The sequence below is a fragment of the Aotus nancymaae genome, unplaced genomic scaffold (genome assembly GCF_030222135.1).
Source record: "Aotus nancymaae isolate 86718 unplaced genomic scaffold, 86718_ANA_hifiasm-v0.15.2.pri h1tg000008l, whole genome shotgun sequence".
NCBI classification, from domain to species: Eukaryota; Metazoa; Chordata; class Mammalia; order Primates; family Aotidae; genus Aotus; species Aotus nancymaae.
This window is the reverse complement of record NW_026988419.1, coordinates 36,998,457-37,026,012: the sequence shown is the minus strand read 5'-3', so window position 1 is coordinate 37,026,012 and position 27,556 is coordinate 36,998,457. Positions and strand designations below refer to the sequence as shown.

Below are 27,556 nucleotides of genomic sequence, written 5' to 3'. Positions count from 1 at the left end.
GCCAGCTGGCAGGCTGCTCATCAAAACTCACGAGCAATAAAAGCTTAGCAGTCACTTGGGAACCAGCCACCTCCTTATACCAATCAATGCACCACCACAGCAGTTTCCTCAGAGCTCAAGAACTCTTTGAAAGTGGAAAAAATAAAGTGTTTCCTAAATATCCCTGAAGAAAGGCACCAAGTGCTTCCAACAGTGAGAAGTGATGTGAAAGGGAAGACTCGATTCAACATTTTTAGTCCTAAAAGTCAGGAACTATTGCCCAAAAGGCATGAATAGTGGCAGAAGTCCAGAAGTGCCCAGGAGCCTTAAGTCAAGACTAGAGATAGTTTGGCAGAGAAACTCTGAACACTCCTAAGTTCTTGTCTGAGGCACTCAGTCCCTGTAGGATCTCGGGCAAATCACTTAACCTCTGAGGCTCATTTTTACAAATGTGTGAAATGAGGGAACTCTTCACAGGAAGTGGTAAGGCTTACGTGTCAGGTAACATGTGACAGCTTTCCCTAAAACTTCAGTCAATAAACAAATACTTTTACGTATAGCAAAAATGGGTGAGTAGTCTCACATGAGAGTCCCTTTGGAAGGCCTTGAATTTGCCTTAAATCTTCCTCAAACAAGTAAGTATTTTGCTTCTTAGTGCTTGAGAGGATCTGAATATAACATAGGTTCGATAGCACAAAAGGAAAGGAATTTTACGACTTTTAAAAATATAAAGGGAAGAGGCTACCTCCTAGCACTACAAGGACGTGTGGTACATGAATATGCCTTGTTTAATTACAGAGAATTCCAAAACTGGTACTATCTTTTGTTTTGTTTTTCCCATGTAAAAAGGTAGGAATGTTTCCCAAGCTGTTCAGGATAGCAGATGAATGAGCAGTCACTTTATTTGTTTGTATGTAGGTACTGTTGGAGTGCTGTCTACGTACTGTCTGAACTACTTTGACAGAAATAGGCTTTTTAATGTAACAAGATAAGTCAACTTGAGTTGTACTATATTTTGGGGACTTCATTCACTACAACTTGTGACTAAACACTATACCGCAAACATTTTATACTTTTCCCTCAATACAATTTTTGGGGAAGAAAGGTTAAAATTTTTAAATAAACATTTTATCACCATGATTGTTATCCCTTTAAACTTCTAAAAATTGAAAGAGCAAGTGGTTGCTCTACTCATTAATGATTTACTTATCAATCTTTAAATTACTCCCCTAGAGAAATCTGTTAATGTCAATGACACTGATCAGAATTTAGTAATCAAGTAACAGAGGAGTATTTGTGCCTAAAGAATCTAATTTTATTTTTCTTTCTTTTTTTTAATTTTTATTGTAGAGACAGGGACTCACTCTGTTGCCCAGGCTGGAGGGCAGTGGCACAATCATAGCTCACAGCTCACTGTAATCTTGAACTTCTGGCTCAAGTGATCCTTCCACCTCAGTAGCTGAGGCTACAAGAGTACAACACCATGCCCAGCTAATTTTTTTGTAAAGACAGGGTCTGACTATGTTGCCCAGGCTGGTCTTGAACTCCTGGCCTCAAACAATCCTCATACTTTAAAGTTCTGCATTTATAAGTATTAGCCACTATACCTGGTCAGGAATCTAAATTTCAAACATCATCTTCTTTTACCATATATTTTTCTAAAACAATGAACAGGAGTCACTATGAGGAAGCACAGTATTTTTAATCACTATACTTTCTCCATAGGATAATCATACAAAGAAATGGCTGGTCATCCCATTTACTGATGACAGAGAATGTGACTGTCAAGAACTAGAAAGAAAAAACAAAGCAAACTTGTAAATGTAGCATCTTGCCAAGAGACTAAATATAAAAGCATCCATCAATGTGCCCTTCCATCAATCAGTATATTTATACTACAAATTCCCTTATCAACCTCATCCAAGTTAACCTTCACTAACCAACCACCCAGATAGCCAATGCTCTTCATTTCCTGCATAACATGCTGAGTGATGCCCACTGGACCTCCTGGGAGCCGCTCTGCAGGCTGCCTGCACACCGCGGTATCTATCAGTTGGGTTGGCTGCCCCCAAAAACCAACTGTACTTGTTAACAAACCTCTTTATGCCAACTCTACTTGTTATTGTAATTATATAATTTAATTATGTAATGTAATTAATATTGTGTAATTTAATTGTATAATTTAATTTTACATAAAGCACAAAAATTTGAGAGCAAAAGAAAAAGTGATTATATCTATGGAAACCACATTAGATGCTCTGGAAAGGTTTAGTAAAAGGCAGGTAACTAAAAATACTTCTGTTAAATTCAGAATGGCTAGAGGATTGGGAGAAATCTTTAAATTATAGAAGTCTTATCTCAGATTGCTTCTCAAGAGTCCTTAAGTTCTTTTTCTAATGAGAATATCAAATTGGAAAGCATGGAGGAAGGCTTATGGGTGTGGCTTCTGCAAGAAAGCCCAGAGGAACTCAAATTAGCAGATGCAGGCTCAAAGAGAAGACCTCAGTTTTATTTCAAAAGATTGGTGAGTGTGCACAAAGAATAATTTAATCACCTTTCATAACTCTCTGCTTTAACTGATTGGTTACATTTAAAGATCCCCATAAGAAAACATTTAAAGGTTTTTTTTTCTCGCTTTCATTCCAAAATGACAAGTCCCAGAAACCAGAAAGGACTCTATCTCTTAAAAACAAACTCCTTCCAACACCTGAAGATCTTTTCAGAAAAATGTTCAACATTTTCAATAGTATGCAAGAATTGTCTAAAGGAATAATTGCAGAAAAATAATTATTTCTATATTTGGTAAATATATAAAGAAATAGTAGAACAAACTGAAAAGAAATAGAATGAAACATAAAAAAGACAAGGGCACAAATTAAGAAAAGTATGGTAAACAAGAGAGAAGAACAAGAGAAAGAGAATTAAAACCACACTGGACATAGAGAAAGGCAAACTCAACTCTGGAAAACCAGAATGACATGAAAAATAAACATTAAGATAATTAAGAAGCAGTTAAAACTCATGTTTGAAAAAATTCCTACTGACATGGGAAATTGCTCATAGCATAATTTTTAGATAGTTCATTCATTTTTTAGAAAAAGTAACATATGCACATAGTACAATATTCAAAGGCAAAAAGATGGTAAATATTGAAAAGTCTCCCTTACACCCTTTTCTGTCAACCACCCATTCCTCTCCCCAGAAGCAACCACTATTAACAGACTCTTCTGTCTCCTTCTAGGGACAGTCCATATATACAAGCAGGTGGGTATGAAAATAATATAAATTTAGGTTATAATTTAGGATACAGAGATATATATGTGCATATATAGATAGATAGATAGATAAATGGATACAAAGAGAAAGATATATCTATCTATATATATCTATATCTAATATATATCTAATATAGATACTATATATCTAATATATAGATATATTTGATATATGTAATATCTATATATAGATATAGTTATATATATTAGATATTAAATATATAAGTATTATATGTATCTAATATATATAAAATCAAGCCTCAAAATTCAGTTATAATACACACACACACACACACACACACACACACACAGGAAAAAAGGACAGCCATAAGTTTGTCAAATAGTAGCAAGCAATTGCTATCACTAAGAGGTGGCATTTCAGTGATTTTTATTTTTTCTTTATGCCTTTTCATATTTTCCAAATTCTTTGTAGTAATCAAATATTACTATAGTCAGAAAATATTTTAGACACCAATACTTAAGTTAAATACAAATCTACAAGTGAAGAATGTCACATATTTAGATGCCTATAACTTCTTAGAATTAAAAATATGTGTATTTCCTATATAGAACATTCAAGATACATTTTAAAGGCCTACCCAGAAAGACAAATCTGGAAATATTATAATGTATTTTTAATGTATTTGTAAATGTGCATATAATTATATACTCAACATAAAATGGCCTACACAAATGTTAAATTATTGATCTTATTATAGACGTGCAGATGCAGAAGTAATTACAAAAATTTAACTATAATGTTGCTATCCTTCTCAGTATGTAATCAACCTTTGTGTGCTGCTGTTCATATTCTAAGGCATGGTTTGGAAACTTTTCTTAGAAAGACAGGTAAATTGGTAATAAAATATGTAGAGAGCCTTAGGCAGCATTCTCAGGGCATTCAATTCATGTACCCATCAGGCAGCCCCATGCTCCCACATTCCAGGATTCTACTAGGCAAAGGCAATACAAAGATGAAGGAGGCAAAGTGACTCCTCAAGCACCTCTCAAAGCAGGCACTATAAAATCTACAGTTAGGACTAAGGAGAGTAACCAGTTTTCCTCAGAAGAATTGGCACAGCTCCACTCAGTTCAAGATCAGAAGTGTGGCCTTGCTCTTCTCCCAAGGCCCCACACAGGCCTCTGTGGGATGGCACACCTCCAGCCTAGCCTCTAGCAGGACCAAGTGCCCAACTCAAGCTGGCCTCCCTCCCTCAGCCTCATGAGCCCCTGAGAGGCAGGCTAGAGTGGTTAGCAAGGTCCCATTTCTCCTTAAGCTAAGAAGCATGAGTCCCTCACTGTGAAAGGGAAAGGAAGGAGAGAGACAGACAGGCAAGACCTGAACAGCCATCCCCTCTTCTTTCACAGCATACACCACGACCCCCCAATGCCTAACTGCTCTAACCATTCCAGCTGAAAGGCCCTGGAAAGTCTCAACCCACTGTTGCAAAACTACCTCACCATTCCACAGGTACCACCATTTCTGAGAAATGAATTTCAACCCAAGTCATATTTGCATAGCACGATGTAGGAATGAGATAAATAAAGATGCTACTTCTCAAACAGCAAGTCAAATCAGAGGTCCCTGGAGAGTATTTCTATTAAACACAAAGTTGGCCAGATGACAGGTCCAATTAGTTGTGGCAATTCATATCTTCCTGTTGCCACGCCCTTTTTAAAAACTGGCATACCACCCACACAATGTGGTAATCTCTGTGGGAATTAAATAGAAAAGAACAGGGGGCAGGAAAACAGGGAACAGCAAAGGAAAAAAGGCCCTGCAGCACCTCAAACCTCATACCTTGCTTTGCTCAAGTCCAGACTTTGCTTCTTAGCCAGGGACGCTTAGGAACCCCATGAGTTGCTACATTCTAAGTAGATCCCTCTCTCAAGGGCAAGCTCGCCTTAGTGAAACTCATAAGATCTACCTGTGAGTAGGTGTGTGGATGCATGTGTGTGTGATCACACGTATCCAAACACAAAGAATGCCAGTGTATTTATTGACAGAGAAAATTCTGCTTCCTGTAAGCGCATCACATGGAAGTCAAATAATAGAACGACAGAGGAAACCTGTGATGTCTGCCTATTCAAATCTACTCCCTCTTACAAAATTACACAATTTTACTTCTGGGAACCACTCATCATCCATTATGAGAACTAATAGTTTAGATGGTTGGGTGGCCATAAGTCCCAGGACTGGCCAATCTCAGGGCTGAAACTCCCCAGTAATTAGTCAGATTGCTAAAGGGTAAGGACTTGAGCTGGAACACACTGAGGGCCATCTCAAGGAGAGAGCATTGACTGAAAACAAAGCCCAACGGGAGAGCAGAAGGAAGAAATGGAGACAGCCATGACCCGACAACATCACTTTACATCAGAGTCAAGCCATGACTGAGACCACAGTACCCCCTGAACTTTTCATTTATACCCTTTTTACTTAATCCACTTCAAGGTGGAGTTGTATCTATCTCTTGCAAACAAAAAGTCCTGATTAACAGATGAGAGTTTTGATAGGGAAAATGGAACTGGCTAAGGAGAGTTTGCAGTATCACTGGAATGTTCAATCAGCATTAGTTGAAAGCATTTACACCAGGGCAAGCCAGGGATCATCCTTGGGCATCCTGCTCTGACACCTAACCAAGCGTACCTGCCATTAACACAGTCTCTCTGAAACCATGTTCTTATATTCAATCAGCTCTGGCAGGCCTGCAAGTCACTCTGTCTGCTCCATTACACAATAACTTTAAAATTTAACTCTCAGAGAGCAATCAGATTTCCCGTTCCCAAGTTCTTAGGAGGATGCATCACTTGGTCCCAAGTACTGAGAATAATTGAAAACCACTTAATAGATTATAAAAGTCTATGGTGCCCAAGAGAACTCAATTCCTCCAAATTAAATGCAATGAATTCATTCCAGTGAATTCTGGCATCAAAAAATCACTTACGGTAGCAAAATGACTTCCTCAATAATTTCCAAGTATATCTCTTTGACTATACAATCTTTGATGACATTTTCAATTAAGGAGAACATATCGCTCATACTTTGAAAAAGGTGAGTTCTTTAAACCTACATTATTTCAAATACAAGGAGTTGTTTATGCTCACTGCTATAAGAAATTCACAGGACAAGAAAAAAGTGCATCTTTGCAAGTTTACAATAATAAGTAGCTCCTATTACAGCTATCTTTTATGCAAATGAAGGTTTCTTCCTTATAGGCACAAATCCAGTCTGTGGTTACATTCTTTGAGGACCTCCCCTCAGTGCCACTTCCCAGCTCCTTGTCTTAATTAACCCATTCCACAAAGAGAAGCAAATAGTTTTATGCTCAAACCTTTGTCATCATTTGTTTACATGTCTCCCCTACTAGACTTCAGATGACTTCATGACTAGTCTAGCACAGTGTCTAGCAGATGCTCTATAAACATTAGTTGAATAGATTTAATTAACTAAATTTGTCAGAATTATACCAGAATATCTGGCTTGTGGCTTTTATGTCATTGTTTGGTTTCAAGCATCAAGGAACATACTGGAAAGAAGTCTTGGAAATTTGGTATGTGACTTCCCTTTAAAAAACAGTTTATGGTACACTTTGGAAATGTATCCTACAACCCCAGCTACAACTATCTGGATCAGGGGTTGGTGCCTGACCTACCTAAAGATTTCAGCTCTGAACTGGGCATGAGAAAAACCACTGGCCTTCAAGGTGGTCAGGCATGAGAGCTCAACCCCATGGGTGATAAAGTGTACTGAACAGTGATTAGGCAACGCAACAAGATTCTTTTTCAGTGCATTTGAATGCAACTCGTACAGACAGAAAAAAAAAGCAGGAGAAGCCAAGAATAAGCAAAAGCTATGAGGACACTAGAAGAAAGAAGCATATACAACTGCAGAAAAGGAGGAGAAGGAAAAGACAGAAAGAAACTGAAGTAAGCATCAGGAAAGTAAGACAGCCACTGTTATGTGACCTGAAACTTCCTCTGCAATATAGCACGAAGACTCAGTTAATCAAAGGGCCACATTAAGAGATGGCTACTGTCTCTTAAATTTTCAGCTATCTTTATCTCCAGTAAAGAGGTGAGGCTGTCAGTTATCGAAATGGATATCAGAAATGTAGAGATGCGTTTTTATTGTTGAATTCTGAGATGTTCAAGACTTGTGAATTGATTAGAAATACTTCAGGGGCACCCCAGCATTCCATAATGGGGTATAATCTAGCATGTTCAGAAGGCTGAACTCAAGAACAGGACCCTAGGAGGGATGCTGCACTCAGGCACAGTTCAGATGGAAGATTCTGGCTGTCCAAGGCCAACTGTAAGTGTAACTGAATCCTGCCTTTATAATAGTGTTATATTTGCTCCAAGCAAACCTCTTAGACAATGCAGGAACACCTAAAAGGGCAGAGTTGTAGACTCTATCAAACTTACAAAATAGGTTGTAGGTGTGTTTTTGCGTCCTCTCGCAAATAAAGATTTGCTTTCATGTCTGAGGGTTGGGGGCATTGGTAGAAGACTATAGCCCTTACCTACCTCTAACTACTGGTGTGTATTAGTTGTGGATATAGATTCAGGTGCCACCACACAGAAACCAACGTGGCTTGAACAAGAGCAATATTTATATTTTACATTTAACAGACAAGAGGTAAGCAATACACAGGAAGGGCTTCCACGTCTATTTGCAGGTGGCTCTTTCAAGTCTCACCATCTCTCAATCAGCAGGAAGGAAGAAAGAGAAATGGCTAGATTTTCCCCATTGGCTAGACTTTCCCCATTGGCTAGACTTCATCACATGATCATATCCAGCTTCAAGGTCAGCGAGGAAACTCATCTCTATACCAGCAACTGAGGGGCAACTGAGTGGAATTATATTGTAAGACAACACCTGAAGGACCTCTTCCCTGGGCATCTCTCATCACCTGACGGAATTTGAGTGAGGTCTTCTTCACAGCTTGGATGATTTTAATATAAAACTACAACTCATTACTTAAATAACACCAATGAGAAATCCACTATGGGCTGGACGCAGTGGCTCACACCTGTAATCCCAGCACTTTGGGAGGCCAAGGCAGGTAGATCACTTGAGGTCAGGAGTTCAAGACAGGCCTGGCCAATACAGTGAAACCCTATCTCTACTAAAAACACAAAAATTAGCCAGGCTATGGTGGCACCTGCCTGTAATCCCAGATACTGAGGAGGCTAAGGCAGGAGAATTGCTTGAACTCGGGAGGCAGAGGTTATAGTGAGCCGAGATCGTACCAGTGCACTCCAGACTGGGCAACAGAGCGAGACTCCATCTCAAAAAAAAAAGAAATCCAGTATGAAATCTTACATAATACCGATGCTTACAAAAAGAGAAAAAAGCACCAAAAAATAGTCAAGGCTATGAAAGATAATTAGGTAACTATGACCAGAGAATAAGCTACATCCTTGCTCCCAGCTTTCAATCACTTTAATTAGAAATTCCTGAGTCACATGGGAAAGGTAGCTGCCCCTGCTTTACTTTGAAAACCCCAAAACATGTCATTGTAATAAAGTAAAGCCACTGATTAAAAGGCAAAATGTCTATCAGTCTTCTGAACTGTTTCTTTGTTAGGGTTACCATAAGAAACATCACAGCCTGGGTGGCTTAAACAACAGAAATGTATTTTCCCACAGTTCTGGAGGCTAGAAGCCCACAATCAAGGTGTCGGCAGGGTTGGTTCCTTCTTGGGGCTGTGAGGGAAGAATCTGTTCTTTCCTCACCTTGGCTTATAGGTAGCAGTCCTCCTCCTATGTCTCCTCACATAGTCTTCCTCTGTGCATCTCTCTCTGCCCATGTTTCCCCCTTTTTATAAAGACATCAGTTACATTGGATTAGGGCTCCCCCTAATGACCTCCTTTTAACTTCATTACCTCTTTAACGAACCTATCTCCAACTAAGGTCACATTCCAAGGTACGAGGGGTTGGCGCTTCAACATATGAACCTTGCAGGGGACACAATCCAACCCCACAAACTCTCAGACCAAAGAGTACATACTCACTATGATAGTCATTTTATCCTTTTTAAAGCCTTTTTATTAGAAAATACAAGATTTGGAAAATGCTAAGACATCAATCTACAGCGTAACAAATAATTTTAAAGGAAACACCTACATAACCACCATCCAGGTAAAAAAATAGAGCACTGTCAGCAGCCTGGGACCCCTGTATTCCCTTTCCTGATCACGTGTCCCTCCCTCCTCCAGGAGGTCTCACTATCATTACTTTAAGGAAAATGACTTCTTTTCTTTCCTTCATAGTTTTACCACTTTTAAATGTATCCCAAACACAATACAGTTTGGTTTTTGAACTGCATGTGAGCAGAACAATATTGTAATACATTATTTAGGGTCATCTTTCACTCAAGATGTTTGTAAGATTCATTAATGTAATTACATTTTTAAATGGTTTCAAAGAATATTCCATTAACCTAAATTCAACTTAGCTGGACAACACTACATTTTCTGAAATTTGCCAGTCTTGCTCTTAACGTCTCCACATCCTTCAATGTCTACATCAAAGTCATATCTACACATTGAAACTACTATGACTACAACTGACTTTTATAGTTTTTATCTTATAAAAAGCATTTTTTGTTTAAAGTTCCTACATAGACAGATTATAATATCAGCAGTTTTCTTCAGCAATGCCTCCACAGATATTTTCCCAGAAAAACTGAAAAAGAAATGATACACATAGCAAAGTATATTAACCAATCGACCTGATATGTTTCAGGCAATGCAATAATATTCTAAGCTGAACTGGTTTGTAGTCCCTTTCTCCCAAGGTGTGTAAATGGCAAGCCAAAGGTATAAGAGAGTATGATTCAGTGCTTGGAGAGGACAGGCATTTGCAGAGTCTGGCTGACAAGCTTCACTAATGAACATAGAATCTTCAGTGTAACCTGCCAGACTTGGAGGCTTGTCCAATTCCTGTTGGATATTCAATAGTCAGAAAGTATTTGCTTCTTGATCGATTCCACATGAGATTTCCTCATTACTCTGACCTTGCCTACACAGGCTGGAATTGGACACTAGTTTGGTTAACTCATCTACGAGCCATATGGAGGTAGACTGACTGACTCTCTTTCACTTCATATTCTAAGCTTGGACTCTAATTCCTGCTTAGAAGTCTCCATCCAGTCTTCATTTCCTAGTCCTGATGACGAGCTGTATTTTCTGATTGTAATTTAAATACAAGTTCAAACAGTGATGTGACTCCTCTACAAAATGAATCACAGTTGGGAAGTCGTTTTCTCTGTCATTCTAGATATATCTCTATGAAGTAGAAATGAACTAAGTAAAAAAAAAGAAAAGAAAAGAATTGGCCAGGTGCGGTAGCTCACGCCTGTAATCCCAGCACTTTGGGAGGCTGAGGCGGGTGGATCACAAGGTCTGGAGTTCAAGACCAGCCTGGCCAACATGGTGAAACTCCGTCTCTACTAAAAATACAAAAAAAAATACACGCTTAGCCAGGCGTGGTGGCGAGCACCTGTAGTCCCAGCTACTTGGGAGGCTGAGGCGGAAGAATTACTTGAACCTGGGAAGCAGAGGTTGCAGTGAGCCGAGATCAGGCCACTGTACTCCAGCTGGGGTAACAGAGTGAGACTGCGTCTCAAAGAAAAAAAAAAAATTAAGAAACATGAGGTTTTCATTTTCATTGAAAATGCTTTAAGAAAACAGCTTTTCCTTTTAAAATTACTATTACTTTTTAGTCTCTATAAATGTTACTAGGAATAAAGTGAAAGCCACCCTTATTTCTAATACTCAGAGACATTTTGCTATATATCCTTCCAGACTTTTCTTTCCATAAATACACAAATACACAGGTCAATGGATAACAAAAATGAGAACATGTTATAAATGCTGTTTTGTTACTACCTTTATTGCCTGAAAAATATATTGCAGAGACCACCTTGTGGTAATGCATTTTTCCTTATAGTGTTATTTTAAATGGCAAAATAGAATTCTATTGTTAAGAATGTACTATAATTGATTAGGCATCTATTTAAATAGCCTCTTTCAGGAAGATGTATACATGATCAATGAGAACATCCAATTCTTATCTTCTGCCTTAGCAGTTTGTTGTAACTTAAGACCAAATACAGTGGAAGAACCTTAGTTACAACCAAGAAGATAAATGACTAAAAAAGAATTTCTAATAAGATCAATAAAGATTTTAAATATTTCATGCCTCGTTGCTAGCATGTACACAACACAATACCAAGCATTCAAACTTCCAGTTGGGATGAAATAGAAGTGTTCGTTTTTTTGTCCAATAAAAATTCCATTGCCTCCAATGGCAACTAAGAAGTTAAATGAAATCCAAATGTTCCTCTCATCTCCATCACAACAGACCAGATAAATAGCTCCATAGGCTACTTAGGTTTAGAAGACGCCTTGAAATGCAATACTTCAGGGCCAAAAAAAATAAAAGTTTCACAACGAAAACAGCCTAAGAGACACACCCACTTCATTTTATCAGAAAGAAACACAATCACTCTTATACCCAAAGACAGGGGCAGGAGAAAGTTAAGTGAAAAGAAATAGTAAGTAGATACTCTTTTTCGAAAACATTTGCATAAGACCTTAAAAGACTACAAAAATGGCAAGCTACTGTTAAAAAGTGAAAGACTATAAAAAACACAACTATTTTGAATCACTCCACTCTAGAAAATGGAAAGACTGATATTCATAGACACAACCTAGCAGAACTTGGCTTTTGTTTACTCTATTCCAGATAATAATTCAAAACACACAAATGTCTGGATTTAATATGCTTCTTTATACAGGTATAACATAATTTTTCCCCTGCACATATTACATAAAGAAAGATCTAACATCTCTGCAGTGCTATACAGTTTCAGGTCATCTAAATGTAGTATCTGATAACTTTGTTTAAATGGTAAACATGACTATTAATTTCTGTTAAGCTTAGGTGTACAATAATTACTCCCTAATTTGAAAGAGAATCAATATGAATTGAAAATTATACCAAATTTTGAGGAAACAATAATATTCAGTCATGCGTTCTTTTCACACGCCTCTGTGATCTGTCTTCAGGATCCAAATTTGCCTGGCGCTCTCCTCTCCAAGGTCATCAGCTGACTTCCTTTATATACAACACTTCTTCATTTCATTTTCATAGCATTTCTTACTGTCAACTATCACTTCCTCAGCCTTCATGACAACATATCATCCTGATTCACTTCTCACCCTTCTCTTCTCATCTGGTTAATTCAAACATTACCCAGATCCTATTAAGACAGTGCCACAGGACTAGGTCCTACAGGTAAAGAGGAAACAAGGCATGACCTGTCCTTTAGAAGAGAGATGCAGGAAACTAGCATTTTGACCCAAAATGATAAGAATTTAAAGCATGGCCAAGTTGACAACAGAGTACCAGGGAGAAATATTTAAGTCCTAAATCAAACCTAAAGACTTATGGTCAAAGAAAGCGTCTTAAATGCTGTGCAGCTCACCAATCAGGTTTGTGTCAGAAGATGTTTATAGTCTCCCAACAAAGTGACCCCCAGGCCCTTGGCTGCCTGGAAAGCCTTCTAAATTTTCTCCTGGCAGCTTTCTGGTCCACTCTCGTGACAACTGTTTCTTACTTTCCCCATTCTCCTCAAAATTTCCATACAACCTTTATCTGTCTCACTCACAGATGACCTAGCCTCTATCTTCAGAGAAAACAGAGATATATTCATAGTCCATTAGCAGAGAAGCCTTACTATTAAAAAATAAAGTGCAGAGTCAGGAGCATGGTACAAAACAGTGCTTTTATTGTTTCCTAAATCACCAGCTCAACTCCTCACATAACCACCTTGAGAGGCCAGGGAAGTCCTTCCTCTCTCCCTCTCTCTATGGCTCCTTAAGGTAAGTGTCTTACCTCCTCTTCCTGAGCCCGAGGCTTCCTCTCATCCTTCTCTGTGGCTGGCCAAGCATCTCCACCATTTGGTTCCATTAGATTTTTCTTCTGTATAAAGGGTAGAGGCCAGAATGGCAGTGACAGGGTGAATCCTTCCTCTTCAGCGAATCAGGAGAAAAGTACTTCCAGATCTGGCCTCAAAATGTTTCCAGCATTAAGGAAGTCTCCAGCAAAATGAAATCCCTCTCAGCATAACCCTAGAACCCAGAAAGTCTCCAAATCTCCATCCCACCCAATAAAAACTGTTTCCATTTCCTAGTCTGGATAAGGCCCCGAGGGGAGACGATTGTGCCCCAAGTCCCAGAAAAGGTGGGTGAGTAGGGCCTAAGGGATAAATATCCCATCCTTTCTCACAGGCTTTTGTGTTTTACTATAACTGCTTTCTAGGAATCAAATTTAAATAAGCTAGAGGCTAATAAATTATTTTTGCTAGTCTAGTCACAAGAAAATGTATTTCACATGCAATTGCTCTTCTTCAGAAACACCATTTTGTTCAAATTCCACCCAACAGTATGCATTACATGGAGTGATTTTCTACAACTGGAAGAAGTTTTGGAACAAAATTAACTAAAGTTGCAGGTTAACCAATAAAGGCAAAAACTTGTCTATAACTTCCCTGTAACCTGTGGGTACTTGGAACTGAGACTCTTTCAAGTTCATTCATTCATTCATCAAATATACATGGAGCACCAGATACTGTGCTAGGCCCTGGACACACAGTAGAGAATAAAACAGATACACATGCCATTGCTTAGAGACTACTGAGGAGACAAATAATAAGCAAGTAAGCAGAGCATTACAAATGGTAATAAGCAAGTAAGCAGATAATAAGATAATAAGGAAGTAAGCAGAGCATTACAAATGCATTACACCCTTCAACAAAATTATACTTCCAAGCACTACCCCACTGCCATCAGGCTCCTCAGCAGGATGAAGCAGTGACCAAGAAAACATGGTAGAAATTGCAGCAATGTGTTGGTCTAGGAAACATCTGCATTTAAACTCTGATTTAAACTGTTCTGATTTGTAGAACAGTTTGGAGAAGTCTTCAGGCCAGTGGCTCACCAGACCAAAGGAGTCTTCTTATAAAATTTTATATTCAATCAAACTGATGTTCCACATACTAGGTGTTTCTAACCTAAAACACTATTAACTTGAGCCATCAGTAATAGCCAATCCACACAAGCCTCAAAGCATATTTATATGCTAGTGTCATTTTCACCTAACCAATAAAAAACTCTTCAAGTCAGTAAACTTGACATCTCACTCAACAAAATAATCCAGCCTCAAGTGGCACAGAAGCCAAGAGATTGTTTGCCAGGGAGGGTATCTCCCTGATATCTAAGATAGGGCTGGAGGGATTTTCTTAAAAAGATTTCTGAATTACAATGGCAAGAAACAAACAACTTGTGGTTTACATTCACTGGCTCATCATCTTATTGATGTTTTCACAGTCCTGGAATCTTGACAAATGGCTCAATGACCTACAAAAAAACTGAAGAAACATCTATTAACTAAAACTCATTTGAAGCCCTGAGATCTTAATCAAGGAATAAGAAGGATGATCAAATAGCAGAATTTTCTCCACCTAGCCAAATTGTGTGCCCCACCTCCCAGAAACTGGGCTTTGCACACAAAGGGGAGGAAACTACTCCCTCAACCTGCATTCTAAAGTCACTGAGAACTTCCCCTATATCTTAGTAAGTCTGTTCTTGTACCAATTCCACTTTAATTTCCACCAGCTTCACTTTCCAGCATGCAATGGGTCTGGGACTTTGATCACAAATATTAAGTCAATCATCGGAGAAGTTTAGCCTAGAAGAATGAATAGCAGTATGCTGTGCAGTGTGCAAAATTGTTGGCTTGGAAAATACTTGTGTTTCCACAACATTAAAGAATCAATTCCCACCCTCATAAAAGGACCTGAACAAGAAACCAAAAATTCCCTGCAATGGACAACAGATCCACAGCCAATAAAGGCCAAGATAAAGCACAGTTAGGTCCAGACTGTGCACAGCACCTTGCCCTCCAATTTAAAAGGCCAAAGGAAGACTGTCAAACATTCAAGATCACCCAAAATAGAGACACCAAGAATAAGGATAAATGTGGCCTACAATAGAAATGAACAGACTTCCCCCAAAGTAAGACTAAATAAGGAAGAAAAATCAAGGATTTTTTTTTCTGTTTGGACTGCTATCACAAATACCATAAACTGGGTAGATTATAAACAACAGAAATGTATTTATCACCACTGTGGAGGCTGGGAGGTGCAAGATCAAGTCCAAGATCAAGCAGGCAGGTGTCTGGTGAGGGCACCTTTCTGATTCACAGGGCTCCTTCTTGCAGTGTCCTTATGTGGTGGAAGGGACAAGGCAGTTGTATGGGGCCTGTTTTGTAAGGTTGCTAATCCTATTCATGAGGGCTCCACTGTCATTACCTAATCACCTGCCAAAGACCACCTCCTAATACCATCACACTGGAGGTTAGGTTTCAACATATGAATTTGGCAAGGGTGGGGACAGACACAAACATTCAGATCATAGCACATGGGTCCTACCAAAACATCTTACTGCATAATAGACACACGTGATATATAAAATTTTACTTTCTGATAAAAGTACACTTCAGAAAAATGAGAAAAGAAAAAATTATTCAACAAAAGGTACAGTGACTATGATTAACTGCTTGGAAAAAAAAAATTTGTAAGCCCCATAAAAACAAACTCCAAAAGTATTAAAGAGTTAAGTATTTTTAAAAAGAAAAGACAGCATCGTATCATCTACTTTGAACAACCTCCTTAAATGAGATTAGTGGTTTTCCGTTGCTCTTACAACAAAATATCAAAATTCATAACAAGACTTACAAGTCCCCACATGGTCTAGCTTCAAAATTCCTTTCCAGCCATATCTTGACATATCTTGCTTTATCGTGCTTGATCTTCGTGCTTCCGCCACAATGGTGTCTGCCAGGCCTGCAATGCCTTTCTCCACCACCTCTTTATGTGATTTAACTACAATCGTCCATCAAGACCACTTCTACTGGAAACCCCTCCCAGACTTCTCCAAGCAGGTCAGTTACCCTCAGTAGACATTTTATTTTACTATTTACCTCTCCTTCACAATACTTAGCACAGTTTTAATTTTATTTGTGCAAATTTAAAAGAAATTAAGGCCTATTTTCTTCTTTTCGCAGCTTCACTGAGGTATAATTGACAAAGAAAATTGTATATATTTAAAGAATACAACATGATGTTTTGATATATGTAAGCACTATGAAATGATTACCAAAATCAAGCCAATTAACATGTCCATCACCTCATATAATTACCTTCTTTTTTTGTGGCAAGAATACTTAAGACCTACTGTCTTAGCAAATTTCAAATATACAATATATTATTATTCACTATAGTCACCATACTGTTCATTAAGTCTCCAGAGTTTATTCATCTTATAACTAGAAGTGTGTACCCTTTGGCTAACATCTCCTGCTTTCTCCCATTCCTGACCCTTCTACCCTCTGTTTCTATGAGATGACGTTCTTTAGATTCCATTTATAAATGAGATTATACAGAATTTATGTTTCTGTGCCTGCCATATTTCACTTAGCATCCTGTACTTATTAAGGTCAATTTCCTGCTAGACTGAAGCTCCAAACGTGCAAGGTTTATTACTTTATGTCTGACAATTCTCTTAGCCCTGCTGTATAAGAGACACTCAGTGAATATCTGTGGGATTAAAGTACGTGGATGAAGACATGAACTAAAATGCAGACGAGGTGTAATCTTTGAATAAAGATAGACATCCTAAGAATAACACAGAGGCAGAAACAACGAAGAAAAAGAAACTGTTATATTTGACTACCAAAAACTAAAAATCTCAATCAAAAATATTGTGAATAAACTTAAAGGCAAATTGAAAACTATGGAAAAATATTTGCAATATCCCTGATTTAAGAGTTGATAGCCTTGGGGCAGATCCAAGATGGTCGAATAGGAACAGCTCTGGAGTGCAGTTACCAGCAAGAACAATGCAGAGGGTCAGTGAACACCGCATTTCCAAACGAATTATTACTGCCCACAGATCAGGAGATTCCCAGGATGAAAAGTGCCAAGAGTTCCCAGTATGGCTGTTTCAGCTGGCACAGTGGGTCTCCACACAAAAACTCACAGAAATCTGGGCAGCTGTTTCAACTGGCACCTGGAATGCCTGGGAGACAGAGCCACCCATTCAACTGGAAAAAAGGGGGCTGAAACAGGGAGCCAGGTGATCTGGCTCGGCGGGTCCCACCCCCACAAAGACCAGCAATCTGAAACGCTCTAGATTGAGAGTTTTGCAGAAAGCACAGCTGGACCAGGATGGTCCAGCTCTGTTGGGAGAAGGGCATCTGCCATTACTGAGGTAGACAGCCATTACCAAGGCAGTTCTAACTATATAAATAAAACTGCAAGGAGGTTCACACAGCAGCTGGGCAGAGCCCACAGCAGCTCAGCAATGCCTCTGCTGGCAGACTGTGACTAGGCTACTTCCTTGCTGGGCAGGGCAGCTCTGAAAAAAGTTAGCAGCATGTCAGGAACTTATAAACAAAGTCCCACCTTCCCAGGACAGAGCACCTGGGAAAAAAGGTGATTATGAGTTCCACTGCAGCAGACGTAAACTTACCTGCCCAGCAGCTCTGACAGAACAACAGCACCCACAGCTTAGCACTTGAGCTCCTATAAGGGACAGACTGTCTCCTCAAGCGGCTCCCTGACCCCCATATATCCAAAGAGTCACCTCATAAAGGAGAGCTCAGGCTGACATCTGGCAGATATCCTTCTGGGACAAAGATAACAGAAGAAGAAACTGGCAGCAACCCTTACCATTCTGTAGATCCCCAGGCAAACAGGGTCTGGAGGGGACCTCCAGCAGTCCTACAACAGAGGAGCCTGACTGTTAGAAGGAAAACTAAGAAACACAAAGAAATAACTTCATCATCAACAAAAAGGATGTCCACTCAGAGACCCCATCTGAAAGTCACCAACTACAAAGACCACAGGTAGATAAGTCCACAAACATGGGAAGAAACCAGCACAAAAAGGATGAAAACACCCAAAACCAGAACGTCTCTCCTCCTTCAAGAGAACACAACTCATCACCAGCAAGGGAACAAAGCTGGATGGAGAATGAGTCTGATGAATTGACAGAAACAGGCTTCAGAACGTGGGTAATAACAAACTTCTCTGAGCGAAAAGAATATGTTCTAACCCAATGCACGGAAACTAAGAACCTTGTAAAAAGGTTTGATGAAATGCTAATGAGAATAAACAGCTTAGAGAAGAATATAAATGACTTAATAGAGCTGAAAAACACAACATGAGAACTTTGTGAACCATACACAAGTTTCAATAGCCGAATTGACCAAGCAGAAGAAAGGATATCAGAGGTCGAAGATCAACTCAATGAAGTAAAACGAGAAGGCAAGATTAGAGAAAAAGTGAAAAGAAATGAACAAAGCCTCCAAGAAACATGGGATTATGTGAAAAGACCTAATCTATGTTTGATAGGTGTACCTGAATGTGATGGAGAGAATGAATCCAAGCTGGAAAACACTCCTCAGGACATTATTCAGGAGAACTTCCCCAACCTAGCAAGGCAGGCCAATATTCAAGTCCAGGAAATACAGAGAACACCACAAAGATATCCCTCAAGAAGAGCAACCCCAAGGCACATAATCATCAGATTAATCAGGGTTGAAATTAAGGAGAAAATGCTAAGGGCAGCCAGAGAGAAAAGTCCGATTACCCACAAAGGGAAGCCCATCAGACTCACAGAGGATATCTCAGCAGAAACCCTACAAGCCAGCAGAGAGTGGGAGCCAATATTCAACATCCTTAAAGAAAAGAACTTTAAACCTAGAATTTCATATCCAGCCAAACTAAGCTTCATAAGCAAAGGAGAAATAAAATGCTTTATGAACAAGCAATTGTTCAGAGATTTCATTACCACCAGGCCTGCCTTACAAGAGCTTCTGAAAGAAGCACTAAACATGGAAAGGAACAACCAGTACCAGCCACTCCAAAAACATACCAAATGGTAAAAAGCATCGACACAAGGAAGAAATTGCATCAACTAATGGGCAAAACCACCAGCTAGTATCAAAATGGCAGGATCAAATTCACACATAACAATATTAACCTTAAATGTAAATGGGCTAAATGCCCCAATCACAAAAGACACAGACTGGCAAACTGGATAAAAAGGAAACCTATCTCAAATGCACACATAGGCTCAAAATATAGGGATAGAAGAAGATTTATCAAGCAAATGGAGAGCAAAAAAAAGCAGGAGTTGCAATCCTAGTCTCTGATAAAATAGACTTTAAACCAACAAAGATCAAAGAGACAAAGAAGGGCATTACATAATGGTAAAAGGATCAATGCAACAAGAAGAGCTAACAATCCTAAATATATATGCACTCAATACAGGAGCACCCAGATAAATAAAGCAAGTTCTTAAGGACCTACAAAGAGACTTAGACTCTGACACAATAATAGTGGGAGACTTTAACACTCCACTTTCAGTATTAGATCAACGAGACAGAAAATTAACAATGATATCCAGGACTTGAACTCAGAACTGGACCAACCAAACCTAATAGACATCTACAGAACTCTCCACCCCCAAATACACAGAATACACATTCTTCTCAGCACCACATCAAACCTACTCTAAAATTGACAACAGAATTGGAAATAAATCACTCCTCAACAAATGCAAAAGAATGGAACTCATAACAAACAGTCTCTCAGACCACAGTGCAATCAAATTAGAACTCAGGATTAAGAAACTAACTCAAAGCTGCACGACTTCATGGAAACTGAACAACTTGGCTCTTGAATGTTGACTGGATAAACAATGAAATGAAGGCAGAAATAAAGATGTTCTTTGAAACCAACAAGAATGAAGACACAACATATCAGATTCTCTGGGACACATTTAAAGCAGTGTCTAGAGGAAAATTTATAGCAATAAATGCCCATATGAGAAGCAGGGAAAGATCTAAAATTGACAACCTATCATCAAAATTGAAAGAGCTAGAGGAGCAAGATCAAACAAACTCAAAAGTTAGCAGAAGACAAGAAATAACTAAGATCACAGCAGAACTGAAGGAGATAGAGACACGAAAAACCCTTCAAAAAATTAATAAATCCAGGAGCTGGTTTTTTGAAAAGATCAACAAAATAGACAGACTGCTAGCCAGATTAATAAAGCTGAAAAGAGAGAAGAATAAAATAGATGCAATAAAAAACTATAAAGAGGATATCACCACCGATTCCACAGAAATACAAACTACCATCATAGATTACTACAAACAACTCTATGCACATAAACCAGTAAACCTGGAAGAAATGGATAAATTCCTGGACACTTGCACCCTCCCAAGCCTAAACCAGGAAGAAGTCAAAACCCTGAACAGACCAATAACAAGCACTGAAGTTGAGGCAGCAATTAATAGCCTACCAACCAAAAAAAGCCCAGGTCCAGATGAATTCTACCAGACATACAAAGAGGAGCTGGTACCACTCCTTCTGAAACTATTCCAAACAATCCAAAAAGAGGGAATCCTTCCCAAATCATTTTATGAGACCAACATCAACTCGATACCAAAACCCAGCAGAGACTCAACAATAAAAAGAAAACTTCTGGTCAATATCCATGATGAACATAGGTGCAAAAATCTTCAATAATACTGGCAAACCGATTGCAATAGCACATCAAAAAGCTTATCCATCATGATCAAGTAGGCTTCATCCCGGGGATGCAAGTCTGGTTCAACATACACAACTCTATAAATGTAATCCATCACATAAACAGAACCAAAGACAATAACCACGATTATCTCAATAGATGCAGAGAAGGCCTTCAACAAAATTCGACAGCACTTTATGCTAAAAACTCTCAATAAACTAGGTATCGATGTTATGTATCTCAAAATAATAAAAGCTATTTAAGACAAACCCACAGCCAATATCATACTGAATGGGTAAAAATTGGAAGCGTTCCCTTTGAAATCTGGCACTAGACAAGGATGCCCTCTCTCACCACTCCTATTCAATATAGTATTGGAAGTTCTAGCCAGAGCAATCAGGCAAGAAAAAGAAATAAAAGGTATTCAATAAGGAAAGGAGGAAGTCAAATTGTCTAGTTGCAGATGACATGATTGTATATTTAGAAGACCCCATCGTCTCAGCCCAAAATCTCCTGAAACTGATGTGCAACGTCAGCAAAGTCTCAGAATACAAAATCATTGTGCAGAAATCACAAGCATTCCTGTACACCAATAACAGACTTAAAGAGAGCCAAATCAAGAACAAACTGCCATTCACAATTGCTACAAAGAGAATAAAAATACCTAGGACTATAACTAACAAAGGATGTAAAGGACCTCTTCAAGGAGCAATACAAACCACTGCTCAATGAAATAAGAGAGGACACAAACAGATGGAAAAACATTCCATGCTCATGGTTAGGAAGAATCAATATCATGAAAATGGCCATACTGCCCAAAGTAATGTATAGATTCAACACTATCCCCATCAAGCCACCTATGACCCTCTTCACAGAACTGGAAAAAACCACCTTAAACTTCATATGGAACCAAAAGAGAGTCTGCATAGCCAAGAAAATTCTAAGCAAAAAGAACATAGCTGGAGGCATAATGCTACCTGACTTCAAACTATACTACAAGGCTACAGTAATCAAAACAGCATCGTACTGGTACCAAAACAGAGATATAGACCAATGGAACAGAACAGAGGACTTGGAGGCAATGCCCCACATCTACAACCATCTGATCTTTGACAAAAACAAGCAATGGGGAAAGGATCCCCTGTTTAATAAATTGTCTTGGGAAAACTGGCTAGTGATGTGCAGAAAGCAGAAATTGGACCTCTTTCTGATATCTTACACTAAAATTAACTCCAGATGGATTAAAGACTTAAACATAAGGTCTAACACCATAAAAACCCTAGAAGAAAACCTGGGCAAAGGCATAGGCAAGGACTTCATGACTAAAACACCAAAAGCATTGGCAACAAAAGCCAAAATAGACAAATGGGATCTAACTAAACTCCAGAGCTTCTGTACAGCAAAAGAAACAATCATTAGAGTGAACTGGCAACCAACAGAATGGGAAAACATTTTTGCAATCTACCTATCTGACAAAGGGCTAATATCCAGAATCTACAAAGAACTAAAACAGATTTACAAGAAAAAAACAAACAAACCCATTCAAAAGTGGGCAAAGGACATGAACAGACACTTTTCAATAGAAGACATTTATGAGGCCAACAAACATGAAAAAATGCTTATCATCACTGGTTATTAGAGAAATGCAAATCAAAACTACACTGAGATACCATCTCATGCCAGTTAGAATGGCGATCATTAAAAAATCTGGAGACAACAGATGCTGGAGAGGATGTGGAGAAATAGGAACACTTTTACACTGTTGATGAGAATATAAATTAGTTCAACCATTGTGGAAGACAGTGTGGTGCTTCCTCAAGGACCTAGGAGTAAAAATTCCATTTGACCCAGCAATCTCATTACTGGGTATACATCCAAAGGATTATAAATCATTCTATTATAAAGACACATGCACATGTTCATTGAGGCAGTGTTTACAATAGCAAAGACCTGGAACCAACCCAAATGCCTATCAATGATAGACTGGACAAGGGAAATGCAGCACATATACACCATGGAATACTATGCAGCCATAAAAAATGATGAGGTCATGTTCCTTGTAGGGACATGGATGAATCTGGAAACCATCATTCTTAGCAAACTGACATAAGAACAGAAAAACACCGCATGTTCTCACTCATAGGCAGGTGTTGAACAATGTGAACACAAGGACACAGGGAGGGGAGCATCACACACTGGGGTCTGTTTGGGGGGGACTAGGGGAGGGACAGCGGGGGGTAAGGAGGTTGGGGAGGGATAACATGGGGAGAAATCCTGATATAGGTGACGGGGGGATGGAGGCAGCAAACCACATTGCCATGTATGTACCTATGCAACAATCCTGCATGTTTTGCACGTGTACTCCAGAACCCAAAGTGCAATAAAATATATATATTTTTAAAAAGAGTTGATAGCCTTAAAAATTAAAGAGATTTCTTTTTTTTTTCTTTTCTTTTTTTTTTTTTTTTTTTTTTTTTTTGAGACGGAGTTTCGCTCTTGTTACCCAGGCTGGAGTGCAATGGCACGATCTCGGCTCACCACAACCTCTGCCTCCTGGGTTCAGGCAATTCTCCTGCCTCAGCCTCCTGAGTAGCTGGGATTACAGGCACACGCCACCATGCCCAGCTAATTTTTCATATTTTTATTAGAGACGGGGTTTCACCATGTTGACCAGGATGGTCTCGATCTCTTGACCTCATAATCCACCTGCCTCGGCCTCCCAAAGTGCTGGGATTACAGGCGTGAGCCACCACGCCTGGCCCAAGAGATTACTATAAATAACTCCCACAAAATGTTCAAAGGACACAGATAAGCAATGTCATACAGAATAATATAGTTTCTGAACATAAAAAGTTCAATACCAGTAGAAAATTTTTAAATTTTCCATAAAAATATCTTTTTACCTATCAAATTGAGACTTTTTAAAAATTATAATGTCCCAGTGTCAGGAGTAAGCACCAAATTTCATTTATTCCACATATGAATATAAATTTGTAGAACTTCCCTGAAAGGCAGTTTTGCAATGTGCACAAAAGTGTATTCAGCTTTTAATCCAGCAATTTCTCTTCCAAGAACTCAGCTCAAGGGGAAAAAAAAATTCACTGGAGAGTTACTAACAGCTAATGAAAGACTGAAAACAACACAAATATCTAACAATAGAGGAAACAAGTTTGAGGACCTAAGTAAAATAAAATGACATTAAAATCGTGATAATATTTCATGGAAAAATATTGCTAATATAATAAGTGAAAAATCCAAGTTTAAAACTACTATAATTTTGATTTGCTTATGTAAGATATATGTATATAGGGAAACAGAAAACTGGGAAGATGTACTAAGATGTCAGTTTCTGTTATTAGGTAGAGCAGTTATGTGATTTTTATTTTCTTTATTTTACATTTTCTACAGTGAAAATTCCTGTTTTGTAAGCAGAGAGAAACCAACAGCAAAAAATTAATAATACTTAACAGTATTATAAAATGTGCTTATGAAGCCAAGTACTATCTACTAAGCACTTCACATATATTATTAATACTTCATTTATTCTATGAGGTAAATACTAATCCTATGGAATAGGTACCATTATAATCCCCATTCAAAAGATGAATAAATGTAATTTAGTCAAAACCAAAAATATTCATCCAGTAGTTTTCTTAAATCTGATTAAAGTTATTTTTCTAACATTTTCTAAACAGCAACCACTTAACCACTTTAAAAGTTAAAAAATAACCAACGCACTATATTGATATGTAAAATTAGAGCCTCCAAACTCAGATGGGCTATGGGTTCAGAGTCAGAGAAAGAGAAAGATAATGGAAGAAGACTACAGTCAAATATTCACAGGTAGAATATTAATAAGTTAGGATTTTGTGTCACACCTCCTGGTTTCCTGACACAAGCAGAGATGTGAATTTGGAGAGCTTTACATCAAAATCTACACCCTTTATAATTATAAAAGAAAGTGTCCTTTCCAGGATATTATATGAGCATGAGCATAGTTTTTGAAATAAAATGTTCCATTTCATAGCCTTCTTCACAGAAAACAATTCCATGTACTGCAACCATTTGAACATGATTAATTCACCAAAGCTCTTTTTACCACTCGTTATTGTTTTAAACACACAGTCCCTTTTCCTTGATTCTAAATGACATGCTGGCATATCCCATGTGTAAAATGAAATAATCTCAACTTTCTGAACATGTAATCCCTGCTGGCTCTGATCCAGCTGATGAATCTGCCAGGTTGACAGCGTTATGCCTTTGAAGGCCTGTGTCTGCTGCAGTGGCAATAACAGAAGATGACACTTACCTGACAAAGAATCATTTCGAAATACATTTGATGGGCAAAACTATCAGAAGCTACCTAAATCCTCACTTAGTTTAGCTGGGGCAGGTATAAATAAAACTGTAAGGAATTGTTTAATATACCAAATGGATTAGTAATGTGAACTTACCATTCAATGGGCACCTACTCTATGCCAGGTACTATATTAGGCTCTTAATGCATTATCTCATTAGAGCCTCACAACAACCTGGAGAGATAGGAATTAGTCCTATTTTTACAATTATGGAACTCAAAAATCAGAGACTAAATAACTGTTACTAGATTGCAGAACTAACAAGCAGAAGAGCTGGGATTCAAACTACGTCTATCTAATTCCAAATGCAATGCTCTTTTCACTACAGCATACTGATTCCCTCTGCAGCTCATAACACCCACAGTTCCCACTAGACTCTCCCACCTGAGTAAGCCAGTAAGATGCACCTGCAATCTGACATTGGCTTAAAGTATTTTCTTCAATAGCACATATACCAGCCCATCAGAGTCCTACTGGACAGGTCCACCCCTCAGAAACATGTAGGGATGTCTCAGATGAAGGGAGGAGGTTCAATTCCTTCATCACCCCCAATATAAGTAAGACATCTAGAAAGCTAGGAAATCCTCATATATCATCAAGCTGCCATCAACATTATTGAAGGTAACACTGGTCTAATGTGCAATAGCAACATCTGGGGTCCAATTGATTACTACTCACAGGGTTATGTGACAAGCCTGCAGTGCCATGGAACAAAAGAGGCCCTACCGTGCTTAAGGAGCGCCAACAAAATTAAAATGCAAACAACAGAGGCACAGCCCCAGCTAAGCCTTTCTTCTTGGAGTTTTTCCTTCATGCTGAAGCATAACTTAACAATTTAGCCATCTTTACAAAGAATACAGAAAACAGTAAAAGGAAGGAAAGATTTTGAGCACTCTGGCCTAGGACTAGTAAAATGACTAGAAAAATCATTTTTTGAAAATAACAGTCGCAGTACTTGGAAACATCTTAAATCTCACAAGGTATAGTGTGGGAAGGTCAATATTAAACAATTTATTGAGTCAACAGTGTTCAATAATTACCTGAATTCCTTTCACTCTAAAAGGATTTTCCTAATTTTGCTATTTAGTATCTGCAGGTACTTCACAAGATGAGTCTTTATCTCTCTACCAGTTCACTTGCAGAGGGAAGGTCTCATGAAAATGATTTCCAGGGCTTCTCAACCCTAACTTGTATATGAACCACCTGGAGATGGCATCAAAATACAGATTCTCATTAAACAGGCTGGATTAGGGTCTGAGAGTCTGTATTTCTATGAAGCACCTGATGTTGCTGCTGCAGAGACCACCATTTAAGAGCAAAGTTATCACTCTTGTTGCCCAGGTTGGAGTGCAATGACGTCATCTTGGCTCACTGCAACCTACACCTCCCAGGTTCAAGTGATTCTCCTGCCTCAGCCTCCCAGGTAGCTGGGATTACAAGCGCCCACCACGCCCGGCTAATTTTTGTATTTTAGTAGAGACAAGGTTTCACCATGTTGGCCAGGCTGGTCTTGAACTCCTGACCTCAAGTGATCCACCCGCCTTGGCCTCACAAAGTGCTGGGATTACAGGCATGGGCTACTGTGCCTGGCCTCAACCACTGTTCTTATCTGAGATCTTCATATGCCCACATCCTCTATCCCTGCACCAAAAAACTGAGCTTGTAAACAATTCTTAATTGCATGTTCAATTTTTTTGGAGAATCTAAAAAATATATATTTAACCAGTTCAGTGACTTCTCTTTTACAGAAATAATTGATACAATGTGTCTAGAAAATCAGTTTCTTAAGTCAGTTTTTCTCAGAATGGACTCTGCAGACATTTGCTTGGTGGATCCACGTGAACAATTTTCCCACAAAAGAGTCCATACAACAACTTCTTAGTTAAGAGATTTGCCTTACCCACAGCACAGGCAACATCCAGCTTCAGGGAAAGAACTGATGTCTTGGGATGGGCAAGATTAGGAGGAAAGGTAAGTGGTTTGTGAGAACTTAGAGGCAATAAAAAGAGGCAATCAGTAGAAAACAGCAGGGTTTCACTAAGAATAAGTTATGCCAAACACTTCATTTCCTTTTTGACAGGGTTATGAGAATGGTGGATTATGACAATGCTTTAGACAGCATATTTAGATGCCAGCATGGTATGAAGTCTCTTAAAACATTCATGTGGCCAAGAATAGAGAAATGTAGCCTAAATAATGACATGCTGAATTGATTCACAGTTGATTAAACAGAATATACAAAGACAATGAATTGATGGAATAAATGACAGT

The 27,556-nt window shown here is 38.6% G+C and overlaps 1 protein-coding gene across 4 annotated transcripts in view; it reads right to left on the bottom strand.

Annotated features, from left to right (window-relative positions):
- Positions 1-27,556, bottom strand: part of HECW2 (HECT, C2 and WW domain containing E3 ubiquitin protein ligase 2) — a 392,336-nt gene that overhangs the window by 334,117 nt on the left and 30,663 nt on the right. The window contains exon 1 of one of the 4 annotated variants that reach the window (XM_064373219.1): positions 13,162-13,441. The exons of the other annotated variants lie outside the window; for them this stretch is intronic. The gene's annotated coding sequence lies outside the window, so the exon portion shown is untranslated. Of the gene's footprint in view, positions 1-13,161; positions 13,442-27,556 lie in introns of those variants that run through there. 4 annotated transcript variants of the gene reach the window in all.